The following is a 20,914-nucleotide window of genomic DNA, read 5'->3' as shown; positions in this document are numbered from 1 at the left end:
ATTGCTACAATAACAAGTATATGTTATTAACAACTTTATGACGGTAAATGTGGCAACTTATTTAAATGGACAAGTTATTATTATCATTACTTTAAAGAAAGCCAGACACTAGTTAAAGTGGTGAGGACAGATTTTATTTATTTATTTATTTTCATTTATTTATTTTTTGGGGAGGAAGATTGGCCCTGAGCTAACATCTGTTGCCAATCCTCCTCTTTTTGCTTGAGGAAGATTGTGGCTGAGCTAACATTTGTGCCAATCTTCCTCTATTTTGTATGTGGGATGCCACCACAGCATGGCTTGATGAGCAGTGTGTAGGTCCATGCCCGGGATCTGAACCTGCGAACCACGGGCTACAAACACTAAGTGTGTGAACTTAACCACTACACCACCAGGCCAGCCCCTGGACAAATTATTTAAATGCCACAAACTCCTAAATGTAATTGAAGAAGGAAAAGATCATCAGAATAGTCCTATATTTATTAAGCAATTTAAATTTGCAGTTTAAAACTTCTCACAAGGAAAACTCCCAATTGCTTCATAAGGGAATTCTAAGAAATATATATGAAAGAAATATAGTCAATTCTTATGTTTCATTTCTTTATCTCTTTCTTTATTCATAACTCCCTCTCATGCCTTCTTTATATTTTTTGGTGATATTTTCTCCAGTATTTCTGAATTTGAAACAAAAGAGATAATTTTGTATATGAGGCTTTAAAGATTCATAGTATTCTTGTATCAAGCTGAGATCACAAGGTAAATAACCAGTTAATATAAACAGCATAAGTATAATTATGCATAGCTCTAAATATCAGTTCACAGAAAAATGATCTAATATTTATCTTCTCTTTTATAATTTCTCACAAATATAGTTTGCCCCCATGAGCACTAAGAAAGCAATTCCTAAGGAAATATTGCTCTATCATACTGATTCCAGTAGCATTTAAAATGATTCTTTTCCTTCTTTCTTGTCTTTGTAATTTTGCAAAGATGTATAAATTCAAGTCATTGAAAATATGCATGATTTATACCCAGTACATTCTTAATTTTCCAGCTCATTAACAATTTCTTTTTTCAAGACTATTTGAAACGGTACTTTTTTTGCTGGCCAATGAATTATCCTTAGATGTTCACATTTACACACACACACACACAATCTTTTGTTCCATATTGAAACGTTTTTGAAAGAAACACTTTATTCTTAAAGCTCTACTGAAACGAAATATCCCTAGACTCTGCTATGACATTTGTCTACTTAGTGTTTGTTATTCTGTTGTTGTTGGGGGTGTTTCTTCAGGTTGTATAATTAAAAGCATACATTTGAGGATATATGACCCAGGCAGATTATATACGTACAATTACATTAGGAACCATTAGTGCTCTGAAAGTTTGAAGTTACTTTTGCTTGTAAATATTCTATATCTCTTTAGTTTATGTTTAAATAATGGAATTACAGCAAAATTGTACTCTTATTGAGAAATACATGAAGCGATATTATAAGCATGGTAAACTGCCATAAACCTGAGATAAATGTTCTTAAATCTGTTGCTTGGGCACAGAGCAAACTGATTATTGATACAAATCTGAAGAATTAACTTTTCACTTAGCCACTAGTCTTAAAATAGAGTTTATATTCTCTGGGAAAAAACAAAACAAACCAAAATCAGTGTTGCTCAGTCAACCCTTATACACAATATCTAATATCCAATTAAAAATTACAAGAAATTTGAAGGAGCAAGAAAGAGAATGCACAATATGTGGGATAAATTTAACAGGAACAAATTCCTCAAATAACTCAGATATTGCAACTAGCATAAAAAGACTTTAAAATAATTATAATATGTATATGATCAATATTCACAGGAAAAAAGGGAAGGAATGAGAGAAAAGGCAGGAAATCCCAGCAATAAAATTAGAACCATAAAAAAGAAATATATTCTAGAATAGAGAAACACAATTTCCGAAATCAAAAATACATACAAAACTACAAAATGAACAGTATAAAAGAAAGAATCATTGAACTAGAAAAAGGTAAATTTTAATTATCCAAAATAAAGCCCCCCAAAATTTTAAAAAGACAATGACATGGGACCATATCAAATAAACTAAGGAAGATGTTATTGGAGTCTCAAAAGGAAAAGAGACAGGACTGGGCAGGAAAATTATCTAAAGAAATAGTGGATGGAATTTTTCCAAAATTAATTAAAATGATCTATCTATAAATACAAATAGCTCAGAAAATCAAACTTAGTCACAGGGTAGTCCAATTACTAAGAATTAAAGATAAGGAGAAAATCTAAAATCAGTCATTAAAGAAAATATACACATAGAGGGGATTGACTATAATATTGACAGTGTTGAATTCACATCAACAATAAAAGCAAAACAAAACACAATGGAACTACATTTTTAAAGTACACACAAACGTACGTGCAAAAATGGAACTGTATTTGTGAAGTACACATAGAAAAGATTCTATATCCAGTTAAAATAATCTAAATTATATTTTCTGATACAGTAAAACTGAGAAAATTTGTTGCCAGCAGACTAATGCTGCAAGAAATGCCAATGAAATTCCTCAGCACTACACCAGTTCAACGTTTCAATTTACAGAAAGGATTGAAGTGGTAAATAAGTGGTAAAAAAAGTAAAATTAAATACAAAGATTACAATGTGCTCCTCAGCAACAAGTAAAAGAGAAATAAAAGTGAGAAAGAGAGAGAGAGAGAAGAAATACAGTTGAATATATGTAATATTTTATCATTCCCGGAGAAGGCAGGAAAGCAGAATTAAAAGAACAAGAAAGAGAGGGGATACTTATAAAAGTAGCAGATGATAGTTTTAAACACAACTATATGAATAATTACATTAAATATAAATGGATTTAAACACTACAATTAAAAGGCAAATATTTTCACAAATAATAAAAAAAGCAAGCTGTAACTATATGGTATTTATAAGAGATTAACTTTATATACACGCACAAATACTAAGTATTAGAAAGCTGGAGTGACGACGTTAATATCATACAAAGCTGACATAAATCAAGGAGTACTATCAGAGATAAAGAGGGACATCTCATAATGGTAGAAGGATCAATTCACCAAAGGCAGAAAAATTTTAATAGTAGAACTTCAAAGCACATGAATCAAAAAACGATCAAAATAAAAGGAGAAATATACAAATCTGTACTCACAATTGAAGGTTTTAACATCCTCTCAGTACTCGGTAAAACAACTAGACTTAGCAGATATTTAAAAATTACTCCATCCAACAACTGCAGAAAACACATTCTTTTTGAGTGTATATGATGCACAATAGGCTGGAAAAGAAAAATTTCTCAATAAACTTCAGAGGTTAAAATTATACAGAATATGTTTCTGACTACAACAGAGTTAAATTAATGATCCACAGCAAATAGTAATCTACATAACCTCACATAGTTGAAAATTAAGTAAAGACATTTTAAAACTTTTAGTCAAAGAAGAAATAACTGAAAACAAAAAATATTTCAAAACAAACATTAATGAAAACACAATATCAAAATTAGAAAAGTTTAAACTCAATGATCTAAGCTTCCATCTCAAGAAGACAGAAAAAATAAGATAAAAGTAAACCCAAATAAGTAGGAGAAAAGACATAATAAAGATTAGAAATCACTGAAATAGCAAACAGAGAAAGAATAGAGAAAATCAACAAAGCAGAAAAGTGGTTCTTTGAAAAGATTAGCATAGTTCATACACTCTTAACAAGCCTGTTGGAGAAAAATAGTCAATCAGTAATCACTAATGTCAGGAATGAAAGCAAATAGTACAATGATCTTATAGATATTAAAAGGATAAAAATATTATGAACAATTTTATGCCAATAACTTTGACAGCATAGATGAAATGGTTAAGTTTCTTAAAAATTGCAATTTGCTGAAACTAACTCAAGAAGAAAGACAGGCTGAATAGCCCCATATCTGTTAGAGACATGAACTCCAAAGGGAAATCTTTCCGCAAAGAAAATTTTTTGGCCTAGATGGCTTCACTGGTGAATTCTATCAACTGTTTAAGAAAGACGTACAGTCTTAAACAAACAAACAATAAAAACGAACAAACAAAAACTCTTCCAGAAAATAGAGCAAAAAATCTTTCCAACTATTTTTGTGAGGCCAGGATAACTCTGACCCCAAACTTGGCAAGAATGTTACAAAAAAGATTACAAACACATTTATTTTATCAGCACAAAACAAAGTTTTATAAAATCAAATTCAGCAATAGAACATTCAGAGTTAGATTCATTTATTTATGAAAAATTTTCCAAAAATGTGCCACAAAAATACTTGCACAAGAGTGTTGTAGTACTTTATTCATAGTGGCAAAATCTTGCAACCAACCCAAATTTCCATCAACAGGGAAGGGATAAAGGATTTGCAGCAATAAAAAGGACCAAGATGCTGATGTACAGAAGGATGAGCCTCCATAACAGTATGTTCATCAAAAGAATGAAGACAAAAGAATGCAAACTGCATGATTTCATTTATTTGAAGTTCAAAGATAGGAAAAAGCATGTTTTGATGATAGAAATTAGAATAGCGTTTTCTTGGGAGAGTGGAGAATGGCTGGCAAGACACACAAGGGCATTTTGGTGAGAGCGATGTTCTCTATCTGCTGGAGAGTGTTGGTTACACAAGTGTACACATGTTAATATTCCTTGTGTTAAATCTTACGATCTGTATATTTTACCATGTGCAATTATATCTTACGGAAAACGGTTACTGCTTTAGATGTAATATATGTGTGAAAAACCATAGCATGGACATTTTTTTTATCGTGTTTGCCTTGTGGAATTTCTCTGAAGTCATTGACAGTAACAGTTAATAAAGGGCTAAATGATAACAGCAGACACATAAGTGCTGACTTATGAGACACAATTGAACAACAAGAGTTGGTAAACAAAAGGCCAACTATCCTTTCTTCTTGGTTCATGGTAATGCCAGATCAACAACCTCAGGCTAATTTAACTTTGCCAATCTATACCCAAGAATATCTTAGATTCTGACATATTTTAGATTGATGGATGGCTAAGTTCATCATTTGATTTCCAGTTAGGCAGTTAATGATATTAACTTCAAATGAGTACATTTATAATTATTGGAACTGAAATTTTATCCCTGATTTGCAAAGAGATAATACATATTTTTCTCTGTATAATTTGAAATTTAAATATGTAGCTCAAGATTAGAACAGCTCACTTTGCTCTCATATTCATCTCCCCACAAAAAAGTAAATTACTTTGTAGTCTATAACTGGTCTGATTTTATTCTGATGACAGAAGGAACAAAGCAAAACAAATTTAACATTGGGAAATCAATGTGGCTCTACTGTTTAAAGCAAAGGGCATCATGGGTATATTATTTTGAAAATTTAAAATTCACATTATAATCCCGGTTGCTTCTCTGCCTTTCTCTTTTCTTCCAAGCAGGTGCACCATTACCTTCTTCCTTCCATGCTGGTATCTGGATAGAGAGAGAAGCTTCTACCATCATCACCACCTTTATCCCCAACACACACATACACACAAATCAACACACTGGTTTATAAGCGAAAACTGATACCGAGCCTGAAGTGAGTTTGTTCACCTGTTGTGTAGCAAGCCAATCTCTGACAGCGGGGGTGGTGGAAGAAAGCAGGAATTTTATTTTTGCACAGCGCTGAGCAAGGAGAGAGGGCAGCTAACGCTCAAATCCCAAACTCCCCGAAAAGCTAAAAGGAAGGGTTTTTATTTGGGGTTTTAGGTAGGGGAGGGGGAGCATATGGCCTTGCTGGTCGGAGCTTTCCCACCAGCCTGTCTTCGGCCTTGAGACTACTTGCAGAGAGGAGGAAGCCTGTGACCTTGCTGGTCAGCAGCTTTCCCACCAGTCTGTATCTCTTTGTGGGGAGGAGATAGTACAGGTGCTTGTCCTTGATGGTGTCTGTCTCCACGCAGGATAGTGTATTCTATCCTCCAGAGAGTAAGCAGGGAATGAGTGTTTTGGTTTTAACCCCATATATGCTGGGTTTAACGTGGGGAAACTGATATCAGGGTCGGTATCAATACATTTTACCAACTGAATCTTCCAAGACAGCATACCCAGCAGACTGAATGTTCAAGGCTGATTTATAGTGGACGAGGTGAGCCTGCCCAGTAATTAAGTTGGTTAAGTCTTAAGAATAACACGAACTGGACATATTGTACATTATATTACTTCCAGAATTACTATCTTTGCATAAGTCAGTTTTAGGGGAACACAGCACTCTGTAATTACTTGAGAGGATTATTTTTAGCATAATAGAGAGTGTAAAACTGAATTGATGACATATAATGGTACATTTTTATTCCAAGAAACAAAAGGATAAAAAATGCTAATGCCACATCCATCCATTTAATTTCATAAAATAATTTGGTGCTTCTGGTAATTTAGCTCTTGTAAAAAATAATTGCTTCGAAATAACTTCATTGTTGAATTTCCTATCAATTAAATATAAGTTAATTTTGAAAAAAGAAACAAAATTTCTCTCTCATAATTATGCACCTTGTGATTCCATGTTTCCACATTAAAATAATTCTTATATATTTAAGCCAGTTAATCCTCATTATGTGTGAATACAACCATTCCTTTATCTATCTATCTATCCATCCATCCACACTCATACACACACACATCTGTGAAAATACAATCTTTTTCCTAAGTTTTAAAAATCCTGATTATTTTTTAATAATCAGCTGGTTTAAAATAGTTTAGAGTTTGATAGGTGAGGAACAGTTATGTGTTGTATTGTTTGAGAATCTTTGATTCTAGCAAGGAAAAACTGGATGAAACTCATAAGCTTTGTTAAGAATAGATAAGAAGCTAGTACAGCATGTATGAGTTAAACCTAGAGAGGATGGAAGGACCAGGAGCACTGATTATGCATGGGGTATTAAATATGCATGAGGTACCAGAGGCACTAAATAGCAGGATACATTAAATATACATAAGACATATGAAGTACTCATTATTCATGAGGTCTTAATTCAGCCACCCCTTGGTGACACTTATTTTGCTCTTGACAGTTCTATGCCCAACAAACTCACATAAAACCCGTGACTTTTCAGCAAGTTAATTGGCAAGCTATAGCTATTATCCAGGCAAATTTGTCCTGTGTCTTTCTGATAAAGCCAGAGTGTATTTGCTCTGAGGATCTTCCCCCAGTGGGCTCCCTTGCTTGAACCTCAACACTCATTCTGGTAACTATTTCATCACAGGAAAGACAGAGAGACAGGACAATTGAACATTGGGTACCACCGATTCAGGTAATATGGTCCCTCCAACACACTTGCGTTCTTCTCTAAATGTGTTAACTTACTCCATCTCTTTCTCCTTGCTTCATTCCATGTGCGTTAAACATACTTATAAGCCTTGTGATTCAAGCATTTTCATTTGATCTGTGAACCTTTCTGCTCCACCACCACTGGAAAAGCTTCCCTGTTAGCGTCCTTGGTGTTTACTGTTGCGTCAAGGTAATTTCCCACACAGCAAAGGTAGCAAGCTCTGCCAGTCTATTCAAGTACTGTCTTAGTTATTTTGTCAGCAGAGAATGGAATCAATACTATTTTCAGCTGAATATATGCTGTAGTTATTAGCTCTTTCATCTTCACAGAAAATCGATTTAATTTTCAAACACAAACAATTTTGTTAGCATTGGTAGACATGGATACGTATATATCTAAAATGTAGGTAAAAACAACTCATGCTCAAGGGTTAAAAACACAAACACAAACAAACACACGGAGAAAACAATAACTGATACAGCTGGTCATCGTGGCAAGTGAGTCTATTTGTGTGTGTAGGAGATGAGATGATCATAGCTAGGACTCTTTTGTTGATGGAATTAATTATGATTAGTCTTCTTTTCAAATGATCCTCTGATGTTAAGAAAATTACAAACGTTAGCTTTGTTGGCTTTGGAACAGAAAGATGTTACTGACTGTCAGAACTCCACCCTGAGTCTTTTTCCTGTGCTGGTGATGAGTTCCTGCTGGGACGTGAGTGTTTTCACTGAAGCTCCACTCGTGAGAAGCCAGTGCACTCCTCCTCAGCAAGTCAAATGTTTGTAGGTTAAACTAACCGGCCAGCATTGGTGTCAAATCCATGACCTTGGCCTCTGAGCAACATGAAAATGCTGGTTTGTTGCACTGCCTTTGAAAAGTCTAGATTAAACTAAGATTGAACGCAGGGTCTGATTCACCAAAAATGTAACATTATTGAAATAACTGAAAAACCCTTTAAAAATGCTGTGTGACTTACATTTGCTTTTCTTGAGATTCCAGTTTGCAGGTGCTTTCTCTGTGCCTGCTCCCTACTGCGCGTGTTTCCTAACAGTTTGGTGGTGGTGTCTCAGTGTTCCAACAGCCCGAGGCAAGATGATCTATTTCCACAACTTTTTCTTCAAAATCTTCTTTTGAAATGTAAACATTTCCCACAGTAATACAAACTGCAAATAAATGTGAATATAAGAAAATACCAACTACAGGTTGAATGACAACAGTTATTTAGGGGTGATTTTAAGAAACACAATAATGTATTTCTTACACTAATAATTTAGACCTGACTTAGTCCATAAACAAAAGGAAAACATTCTTCTTCTCCACCTTTCATTTTTTAATTTTTTGGAAACTATTTTTAATTTTGAGTTTGGTTTTAACTTTCCCAAATTTATATATGTGTAAAAATGTGATTATATATATATACACACACACATATATATAGTAATATGCATTGTATTATTTTGTTATATATATTTTATAATATCCAACAAATATAAAGTAAAATATAATTTATAAATTAATGCAATATAAATTTATACTGATTTGTATTACTTATAGAGTAATTTACCTTATAATACATATTAATTTACACCATTGCAATGATACACGTTGCTTTGCTTAAAGACATAGATTGCCTCTCTGTAAAATAAAAATTTTTTCTTGGGGCCAGTCCAGTGGCACAGTGGTTAAGTTTGCACATTCTGCTTCAGAGCCCCAGGGGTCGCTGGTTCAGATCCTGGGTATGGACCTATGCACTGCTTGTCAAGCCAAGTTGTGGCAGGTGTGCACATATAAAGCCAGAGGAAGATGGACACAGATATTAGCTCAGGGCCAGTCTTCCTCAGCAGAAAGAGGAGGATTGGCAGTGGATGTTAGCTCAGTGCTAATCCTCCTCCACAAAAAAAAAAAACTTTCTCAAAATACTCCCTGTTTTTGGTAATCTTTTACTTTATTGGACAGATTCTAGGAAAATGGCACTTTCTGTGATTAAACCTGAATTGTCAACAGTAAATGATTTCATTTATGGAAACTAAGTTTACGTTTATAAAAAAAGTTCAGTAATAGAGAAACAACTCTCCATATATTTTTAAAGATATTATTTTCAGTATCTATTGTGTGCCAGGATTTGTGCTATCTATCTTCCCATAAGAGAGGAACCAACAGAGGTCTGGAAGCCAAGGAGAAGCAGGTGACGATATTTTAGTAGACGGTCACCAGAGGCTGCTACAGACGATAATATAAAAATGCATGCATTTTATATGAAATATACAAAAATTGCTCCCGTAGTTGTCTTGATATGGTATAATTTTGTAATCAATTGTTCCATATATACAATACACAGTTCTGGCATGACGACAAAAATTAGTGCAAATTCTTGCATAAGCCACATAAGAAAAATCTTTCTTACTGTTTTCTAATCCTGATGTTTAGGCTTTTTTTAAGTGTAAGTTCAAATTTAGAAGCTGAGCATAATATTTGCTGCCAGAGAAACTTAGGTTCAATTTCTTTTCTACAATTTTTTAAATGATTTACCCTAGGCAGAATGCTTTTCCTCTCTAAGCCTCAACTTCCTCATCTACAGAATGAAGATAATGAGATTGTATTCTCAGAAGCATCTTTGAAGATAATAAAATATCTGTGATTGGCATATAGTATATTATCTATTTTTATTGTTTTATAAATAAAATATACGGCAAGCAAACCTCTTCATTAGACTTTCCCTTTTAAGTGTTTTGTTTTTGTAATTGGCGTCAAGTATAGAGGCTAAACCAAATGAATGTATTATTAATTATATGACGTGAAGATTACTACCTTTTACTTTCCAACGTAAAGACAAATTACAAAAAAGAATGCCAGAATCAGGTTAAACCCAATGATAGCATTTATTTAGATATTTTCCATATATAGTAATTTATTTGGTTTCATTAGTTAATCAACTAGTGAAACGGCCAGTTTAAGTGATAAAGCAAATTATATACATGAGTCAAACTGATACAAAGACAATCAATGCAGTGAGTAATTAACTGTGATTATTTCTCCCTTAATAGAAATTTTTGGTAATTAATACCCACACGGAACCCCAAGTCTTCTATAATTTTCTTAAGCCCTCTCTTTTCTCGCTCCTCTTCTTTAGCAAGCTGTAACTGTAACTATACAGATGATCCACATAGAAACATGCCCTTCTTCTTTCTCCATTGATCTTCATGCCTTTGTATACCCAGGAGCAAATTTATTTCATTTGTTCCTTATAAGGTTTTCATCAGAAGAGCTTGGGCTATGTGAACAGTGTCCCTAGGAGAAGATGTCAGATGTGGTTAGACCCCGGGGACGATACTCAAAAGGGGAGAGGATGCTTTGGATATTTGAGAGTTCAACTCAGTAAATAACACCTGGAGGTGGTCAGCTCCTTCTCTAATGAGTTGTTTTTTGTTCTCAAAGGAAATTATCCACTTCAGTGACCTACATGGTACTCTTCTAAAACACCTGTGGGCGATTTGGTCGTTTACGTTGACTGTGGGGCGGAGGAAGCAGTGTTCCCACAGGAGCGCAGGGAGCATTTTCAGCCTAGGTGGAGAAAAAAAGACGAAAAAGCTTTTAGTAAAGGAAAATAGCTAAAAATTGGTGCAAAAGATTTGCTTTGGTGTTTGGAGAGTCAGGCCTTCCCACCCTTCCTCATACCTGCTTCCCAATAATATTCTTCATGTTCTAGGCTCATTTGCAACAGGAAAATAAGCTCTTTTAGAAATAAAGATTAATTAAGCTTGAGAAGAACTAAGTCAATGGGACAGCCCACCTCTCTCCAGATACTCGCACAAGGCGTCAGACCAGTGCAGGACAGCTGTACTTTTCTCTACTGACTTAATTTTATAAATAATTTGTCTCTATGATTACATTGCAAGGATTTATCTATTTATCTATCCATCCATCCATCTATTCATCCTTCTCCTACCCACTTATTTACTTCAAGAACAATATTGATCATAGTATAGGCCTCATAGCCAAGTGATGAATAAAAGGCAATATTTCAATGACTGTCTCTTATTATGAACTGCATGATATAGAAATTACTGTAATAATGATCTGTAGCTATCAGAGTGATGAAGTTTTAGTAAGTTCAAAGAAATAAAAGCATGCATTTCCTTCAAATGTATTTTAATTATTATCCATTTTAATCTTATTTTTATCTTCTTTTACTCAAAATAAAAATATATTTCAGTATATTCAGGAAACGTGCGAAGATAAAAAATTGTGAGAGTTAAGTTTCATTTCTTTTGAAATTATAAAGATAATAAAGTTTCTATATATTTTTCAAGTTTTTAAATTCTACTCTTTTCTACTGCTAGCTCAAAGCAATAGATTAAGAAAAGATACAACGAAAAAATTATGTTGATGAAATCTGAGTGCAGATACATCTATAGGTTTAAATTTGATCTTTATTGCTGTCATTCTCCCTAGTTCCTTGTGACTCTTGAGAGCCATAATGTCTCCAATGACTTTTATCTACAAAGAATTTACAATTTCTTCTTCATCCCCAAATTCTCGTGCTAAGTGAGCAGGGGATAGAGCCCAGCTTTAGTTATTACATCTTGTGCTCACTGTTGTAACTTGTTCTTTTTCTTAATTTCTAAAAGAAGAACTGCAATATTGTCAAGTGACATATTAGTTAGATATGAAAAGTTAATTTTACAACTTTGAAATGTGCCAAACTTTTGTGGAAAAAAAGCGAATCCTAACAGTGATCACAAAATCAAAACTGACTTAGATACTGGATGAAATTACTGTTGTCCTGTCTCAGGAGACAAGTAAAATCTTTCTAATTGGAATAGAATTCAGCATTATGGATCCACTTACATATAAGGTGTTAGTCTTATATGTAATAATAAAATAGTTTTACCTCTTGTGTTAGATGTCAAAATTATATCTTTGTATAAATATCAAAATACAGCTGTTGAGAGGAAAAAGAACAGAGAACACATGGCATAAATATAAAACAAATAGCAAGATGGCAGTTTAGACAGAACCTTATCAATATTTAAAACAACTCCATTAACCAGGTTTATTTTATGGTCATGCAAATTTTTAATTTAAATTTAAATTGTTTTTATTTGTGACTATGCTAGTAAGAACTGGGAAAATTAAATTGGTATTTAAAATATAAATGAAATGGGATTTGCCTGAGAAAAAAGGGAAGCTAAATGTAATTCTAATAATTTCATTGCTACTAAAGAGGATGATCTTGAAATTATTTAATCCTCTGAAATTAGAAATTACATTACAGTGTGTACCAATTATGATTTACCATATTTGCATCCTAGCTAGTTTTAGCATCCATTAGTTAGAAATGTTCATTCCTTCACATTCAGTTTTCCACTTAATAAATATCTTTTGAGCATATATGTGCCAGACACTATGTGAATGCTGTTGAAAAAATGAAATACACAAACACATATGCGGTGCGTGTGTATACATACTCAGGAATGTACGGGAGATCAAGAGTGAATGGAAGGGAAGCAAGGGCCATGTTGCAATGTGGGCGAGGTAGGCCACAATGTGTTGGTGACATCTGAGCAGACTTGAAAAGGTGTGGAAATCAGCAAAGTAAATATTGAGAGAAGAGCATTCCAGCCAGCGCACATGAACTGAGATAGGAATGGACCTGGCCTGATCAAGAAGCAGCAAGGAGACACTGCGTATTAAGCAGAATGAGAAACAAGAAACATTTTGGCTTTTATTCTTAGTGAAATGAAGAACAAATGCAGGGTTTTGAAGAGAGGAGACACACGGTTTGATATGCATGTTTAAGAATATAGTCGAGCAAGGGTGGCAACAGAGACCAGATGGGAGAGTACCCCAGTGGTCCAGGTCAGAGGTGATGGTGACTCAGATCAGGATGGTGGTAGTGGTGATGGAGAGAAGTAGCCAGATCCTGGATGTATTTTGAAGGCACAGCCAACAGGATTTCCTGATGAACTGGATGTGAAGTGTGAGAAAGAAAAAGATCGAAGATGTCTCCAGAGTCTGAGCAAATGAAAGGAGTTTCCTATCAAATGTTATGTGAATGGCTCTGCTTATAGCAGTTTGGAGGTGGGAAGATCAGGAGGTCAGCTTTGGACAATTGAGTTTTGGTATTAGTTAGGGGTCTGAGTGGAAATATCAAGTAGAGAACTGGGTATTCAGGCTTAAAGTTTAAGAGAACCTTCTTTGATGGAAATATGAATTCTGTGTCATCCAGATTATAGTGGTATTTACAGCCAGGAACGTGGGTGAGATCACCAAGTGAGCATAGATAGAGAAGATGATCAGGAACTGGGCTCTGGGCCACACCACCTTTGAGAACAAAACATAGATATTAATATTATATAAATTTGAATTTATTCTCCAAATCTCAGGTTTTACTTTTTCATTGTGCTCAAAAAATATAACCCAGTAATACATATGTTTAAAGAATTGTAGGTGTAGTTTCATCATGTGTTTCCCTGATGCCTAGATAAAATTTAGCGATAGCTTGTAGCAGAAATAAATCAAATTAAAAGCGAGATTTCCCATTCTGGTTTCTGATTTGGTTTCTTTTGGAATACATCTGTCTGACACTTCTTCTTTACTAATATTTGCAAAACAAGATGAAGCTATCAAATGACATTTGAAAAAGTCTAAAGTCTATGTTTAGATTGAAAAGAAAGTGAAAATGTGAACTCAAAGATAGAATTATGCTAAGTAAGAAAACAGAGAAAATGCATTTTAGTCAAGTTAATTCTGTGTTGACTGGTGCATTCAATGTTTTAGTTATTTGTTTTTGCTGAAATTATCTTATCAGTTTCTAAAATTTTTGATTGGCTCAAACGTAAAAGGGTAGAAGGATAATAATCTGCTTGTTACTGTTTTTTCCTGGATAATATATGTGGTATTTTCCATTATATTATATACATGCTTTTCAAATCCTAATTGGAAACTTCTGCTTTTAATCTTTCTTTACAGTATAGCATTGTGATTATTTATGTGTGATTAGAATTTTATGTGTAAATACTGTAATTTCAATTGAATTTCCTTCTTAAATTTAATTTAAATGATTTATCCCATGTTGAATTAAAACTTGTTTTGAAACTCTTCAATCAATATATTCAACATGAATTGTGAAGTTGATATAAGGTGATATTTATCTATTCATTATTTAAGTATTCTCCTACAGCACATGATTCTATCTATCTATTTTTCTTACTTGTACACACCAATGTTTACATAGCCATATGCACGAACGTGAAATTCTTCCCAGTCACACCCCCTCCCTCCAACAGAGGTCACTAATCTCCTGATTCTTTATTTCAGTCTCTTGCTTTTCCTACTGATTTTTTACGCAGATGAATGTTTTTTTAAATATTAGGTTTACATTTTGTTTGTTTTAACGTTTGTACCAATATTATACAAATGGAAACCAGGACGTGCCCATATTCTGGGCATCTGTTAATAATCCTATTCTGTCCTTTATTTTCCATATAATCTTCATTAGATTTCTCAGAACAGCATCTTTTTCCCGGTGCTAATTAGCAAAATTCAAGCACTCAGTCTTGAAAAATTGCAGGTTTTGCTAACAGTTAACTAAAAAAGTCATTGCAATGTAGAGAAAAAATATCTTCTTTTCCCCTTTAGCTGCAAGAAAAGTAAATAGTATTTAGCATCATAAATCTGTCTTTATAATGCTCAATACAAAGAAGTCTTATAAACTAAGGCCTGTAAAAGTAATCCATAATTCTTAAGGAATTTCTCATTCTTACTGGTCTTCTTACTTAATATTTATAATAACAATAATATTTCAACTGATGTGTCATTTACTATTCAAAAGCTCCTTCAAGGTCTAAGTAGGAAACCCAGGAGGGTTTAAAAGAAATCCATCCAGGATGTAAAGCACTCCTGGGCTAGTGGGTGGGTGGGCTGATATTATCACCCTGGGGGCTAAAATTGGGAAAGGGAGAGAGAAACTGGAGAGGGAGCTGTAGCTGTGAGTGGGGCAGGAATACTTCAGTAGTGGAGCCCCAACAGAATCAACCTGTGTTTTGACAAGACAAGAGCCATGGCAAAAACACACTAATTTCACTATCCTCTCACCCTCCTATTCTGTGCCAGTGCTTCTAAATTTTTGAACCTAATACAAGTTATGGAGTAAAGTAGCCTGTTAACTGTGGTCCACACAGTTCAGCCTCCTGGGGAGAAGGGTAGGAGGTATGCCTGGAGGGCAAAGGGAGACCATCAGAGAAAATTGCTAATATTGTTTATTCAAAGATATAAATATTTGTGAATTTCCTATGTTAAATTCTAGCAATTTATTTAGCCAAATTCTCAAATTCCTTGGGTACATTTCTATATTCCAAGTTACCACAGACAGCAGTTTTAACAATTTTCTCACCACTATATAATGCGAATTGCCATTTCCAGCCTGAATAGCAGTTTCGTTGTCGCTTTTCCAAGCTCCACCAACAATTTCCTTGTGCTTTTCAAGACTTCACCAACTCCCAGGCTCAAACTAATGCAGCTTGTTTCAGGTTTTTGTTATAGCAGCACCTCATTTCTAGATAACAGTTCATGTATCAGGTAGATTTTGCTGTGTAACAAAAAAATCTAAAACTTAAAAATATATAATAAATTTGTTGGCTTAAAAAGCTAATTATTTCATTTAGCTCATGATTTTTTTTAGTGGCTAGGTAGTTCTTCTGGTCCGAGGGAGTTCAAATGATTTCTGTTGGGCTCAATTGTGCTTATAGACAGCTGGCTGGTGGGCTGGATGGTCTAAAATGGCCTCCCTCATATCTCTGGAAGTTAGTGAATTGTGACACAGAAGGCTGACCCCACTCCCATGTGTCCCCTCATCTTCTAGTACACTATAATGGGGTTGTCCATGTGGTTCTCGTATGGTTTCAGTGTAGCAAGCAAGGGCAAACTCTGATGTGATAGTCATTTCAAGTCTCTGCCTGCGTCACATTTCCTATCATCCCACTGGTAAAATCAGGTCATAGGCCAAGTCCAAATTCAAAGGGTGGAGGAATAGATCCCACCTCCTGATGGAGCAGAATCTTCTGCCAGCTCTCATCCTGCACACCTTCAGAATTAGAAGTTGATATGTTCTTTTAAGCCCTTGAAATTTCATTGTTGTTACTATAGCATGACATGTCCTATCCTATCCTATGTAATAGAGGTAATGGTATAGTCATTGGAAGTGAGGTTGCCACTGGCATTATTGTAACGACCAGGTGATAGCCAATTAAGAAATTGATTCATGAGAATGGAAAGATAGCATTTTATGTCATGCAATGGCAAACACTTGGTACAACTCATCAGACCTAACTTGGATGCCAGGTCAAATGCTTAATGAACTTTTAATTCTTGGGGAAGATATTGGAAAATTGAATTATAATGCTGTGTATTGCTTGTTGACTGTATTTGACCAGGTATTACACAAAGATGAGGAGCTCAGAAAACAATTAGATTGTTTTTAAGTCAGAAAAAAAAAGTCATGAAGAAATCTGAAAAATTTAAGGTATACAAATATTGGAGCAGTAAATTGCTTTTAACCTTTACAGTCAGAGATAAAATCATGAAAATATGTGAGCCACCAAGGCCTTTGAAATTCAGCCTTGAAGCAAAAATTAGATTAAGGATGTAGCCCTCTTTTTTATTGCCAAAACTTCTCACTTGATTAAGATGATTCAGGAAAATACATCAAAATAATGGTGTGACAGCTAGTAATACCTGTCAGTGCGTGAAATGATTCAGGACGAAAATCAGAGAAGGGGCATAGCTTTGCCAGAGAAGTCTGGGAGCTTAATTTGAGAGAGAGGCATTTGGCAAAATAGTAAAGAAAGATAGCAGATCTAAAAACTATTTTTTTGCTGGCACACGGAATTGACTAGATTCAAACAGATATGAATAGAGACTGCAGTGCTGTTAAACAAACCATGAGTCTACACTTAAAAATTGCTCTGACTCTTTGAAAGTAAACAGCCTTTTGGTCCCCAACCTGCTGTGAATATAAAGGGGACTGAGGAAGCTGAGCATATTCCTCAGCAGCCTCTGAGGATGTGGTCACTGAGGATGGGGGCAAACAAAATGCCTTTATATTCGTCAACTCAGCTGCCATAACAAAATACCATAGACTGGGTGGTTTAAAGAACAGACGTTTATTTTCTCACAGCCCTGGAGGACAGAAGTCCAAGATCAAGGTTCTGGCCAATTTGCTTCTGGTAAAGGTTCTTGTCCTAGCTTGCAAACTTGTCACCTTCTTGTGGTGCCTTTACATGGCCTTTGCTCAGTGTAGAGAGTAAGAGAAAAAGCAAGCTCTCTGGTGTCTCTTTTTATAAGGATACTGATCCTACTGGATCAGGGGCCCATCTTGTACCTTCATGTAACCTGAATTACTTCTTAAAAGCTCCTTCTCCAAATATAGCCACGCTAGGGGTTAAGGCTTCGACACATGATTTTGAGGGACACAAAAATATTCATTCCATAACAGCCTCCAAGACTGCAGAGAAAGGGGCCATGGAGAAAAATCATCTAAGGAGTCCCCGCTAAGAGCAGAATCAATGCCTAATTAAGAAACGTGCATTACTCCCAGGAAAAGGGAGTGCACAATATCAACCCTCATGGTTTCAGAAATGTTATCAACTGCATTGCCTTTCCACCAGAAGAAATCTATTGCAATTGGACTATCGCAGTCCTATTATTATGTATAAAGTGTATGAGGGGACAGAAACTTGTCAGGTCCTCTGGACCCACAGGAGACATTTCCAGAAGAATTGAGGGACTACTGCCTATCACCCACAGACCACACACATTAAGTGGACAAAGTTTGTGTTTTGTTCCCATAAGAAGGGTTTGATTTTGTTTCATTAAAGGAAAAAAAAAAAGAGCAATGAATATTTGGGAACTAGAAGGGACTATTAGGAAAGGAATATATGCACCAAATATTCCATCTGTTCACTCACATTTCCCAGCCCCGATAGAGAGGCATGGCCATGGGACTAGCTCTGGTCCATGATCTCTGTGTGGCAGAACTGTATGCCAGGCCAAGCATTGATGCTATGTTTTCTCCTGTTTTGAGAAGACTGCATGTTCATTGTGGTGCAATTATGTGTCTTAGAGTCTCCAAAAGCCTGAGCCCTGAGTGACTGTGTGGAACCGAGCCCCCACAGCCGCCACGTGGATGAGAAGAAACATTGACGTGCCAAGTCACTGAGCCCCTGGGGTTGTCTAGTGCAGGAGTACAAACCTACTTGGCCTGTCTGATGTGACTTTCACTGAAATTTAAGAAATACATTTTCAAAATAAAAAATCATGCAAGCTCCTGTTTCTTTCCACAGTGAAATAAAACTGGTAATTAATAGGAACAAAAAGCAAAAATTTTTAAATGACAAAAATTTTATAAAGTTTATCCTTTAAAGGAAGTCAAGCTAAATCTGCAAATTAAACTTAAATGAATGGAAGGAATAAGTGAGAACTATATGTTGAAATACATCACATGCAAAGCAGCCCTCAGAAAAAGTATAAGGATTTCAGCAAATTTATTGGAAAGCAATATAAGAGAAAACAAATCAGTTAACAATAAACTGACATAATATATAATCTGGCAATTTGTGAAATATATATATTTATATAAACAATAATCATTTGAAAATACAATGTTCAATCTTAGTTGTAATCTAGGAAATGCTAATTGAGAAAAACAATGTGATATTTTTAATTTGTTTTATTAGCAAAAATTATAAAGATTTTCAATGCTAGTAAGACCATGAGGATGTTAATTCAACAAACATTCACTGAGCTACCATATGCCTGGCATGTGGTATACAGCAATAAAGAACACAGAGAAAAATCCTCACTCTTATCAAGTTAATGTAATTATAATTATATTTTATAGTTTGTTAAAAGGTGAAAAGTGTTATGAAGAGAAGTAATATGAGAAAGTGGGAGAAGGAATTACCAATGGCAAAATGACAAATTATACTTTGATATATCCAGGGGTGATGTTGATAATAATTAACTGTTTGGCCATTCAGAAGAGTCTGAAGGCCTTGGTTAATGGGCCGAGTGTTAACCTTTTGGTTGCTGGGTCATGGGGCTTCTCAGGGGGAGGTAAGTTGGCTGGGGGAGGAAGGAGGGTTTGGGGTAAATGCTGCTTACTAAACGAGTACGGAATTGTTTCTACTTTTTTTGGAACTGGTCTGATCATATCAGAGCATACTGGCTTAATAATAGCTTAGTTACGAACTTTAAAAAGATCAAAGAAGATCTTTATATTTGAGAAATAATGCAGTGTGCACAAAAATAACCACATTACAACTTTATTTGTATTCTGAATATAACATACACAAACACACAAACACAAACATATTTACACTTATACACAATATATATCTACATAAATTTTATACACAGGCAGGCGTATAAACACACATCATTGCTTGGAAACATATACAAAACTGGAAACAGTAACTGATTCTGGGAGATAAAGGAGAATATGAAAGACAATCTTAATTTTTAACATTTATCATTACAATCTTGCATTTTTATAAGGAGAATGCAATCATTCTTGGATTACTTGTATCACTGAAAATAAAAATCTTTGTCGTATATGTTTTATATGCTATCTCCCATCTTGAGAGGAAAAATGAGTTAAGCAAATCCATAATTTAAAATCAAGCAAACTGAATAAATATTTTCTTGATCTTTTTTAACTAGAACCTCACAGAATATTCAAGGAGGCTGGATATGTCTGAACATAAATTTGCTACAAAGTGGCTGCTTTTGCCACATGTCAGTGTCACTTCACTCGTGGTTTGGTTTTCAATGCAGGCAATGGTTGTGCAGCTCATCAAACGCAACGAACATCTGTTCTTTCAAGTGTAGAGAATCCTGAAGAGATTGAAGTGCATTTTGCTGACAACTATCTTATGCAATACATCTTAGATACTGTCTTGACTATGACATGACATATTTTTCAGGGCACTTCTACATTTATCTTATTTTTTTTTATTCTGTAACCATCATTAACCTCTAAAAGTCCACGATGTGATAGGCAAATGAATATTCGAAAAAGAAAATACATCATTTGGCCTTATTAAGATAAATTCTGTTTTTGTGGTTGTGATTATTATTACTATTTATTTGCTTTGGGGAGTTTGCTGTGTGTGTTTAAAATATCTGTAATCTGAGATATATAACTCATGTAGTAGATTTCAAATTGATCACTACCATGTACTGTGAAATTCCTTGTCACAACGTTTCTATGTATTAAATTTCCTACTTTCTTGTCTGTAAAGTAGCAGAAAATGTCACGCAAGAAGGGCAAGTCTCTTTAAAACCCTCTAGGAGTTTATTGATAAGGAAATTGAAGATCTTAGAGATTGACTTTATGCCTGAGGAAATGGCAGATCTTAGAGATAGGGTGATTTGCCCATAGTTATGCACGAGTTTTTGGCAATGGGAGAGGAATCTGGACCCAAATCTGTGTGTGCTCAACTTATCACTACCTCTCTTTTCCAAAAACAAATTTAACCCCATGTGTCAAAGATGACACTATGATAAAATAAAACAA

The sequence above is a fragment of the Equus quagga genome, chromosome 1 (genome assembly GCF_021613505.1).
Source record: "Equus quagga isolate Etosha38 chromosome 1, UCLA_HA_Equagga_1.0, whole genome shotgun sequence".
NCBI classification, from domain to species: Eukaryota; Metazoa; Chordata; class Mammalia; order Perissodactyla; family Equidae; genus Equus; species Equus quagga.
Note: the sequence above shows the minus strand (reverse complement) of the source record.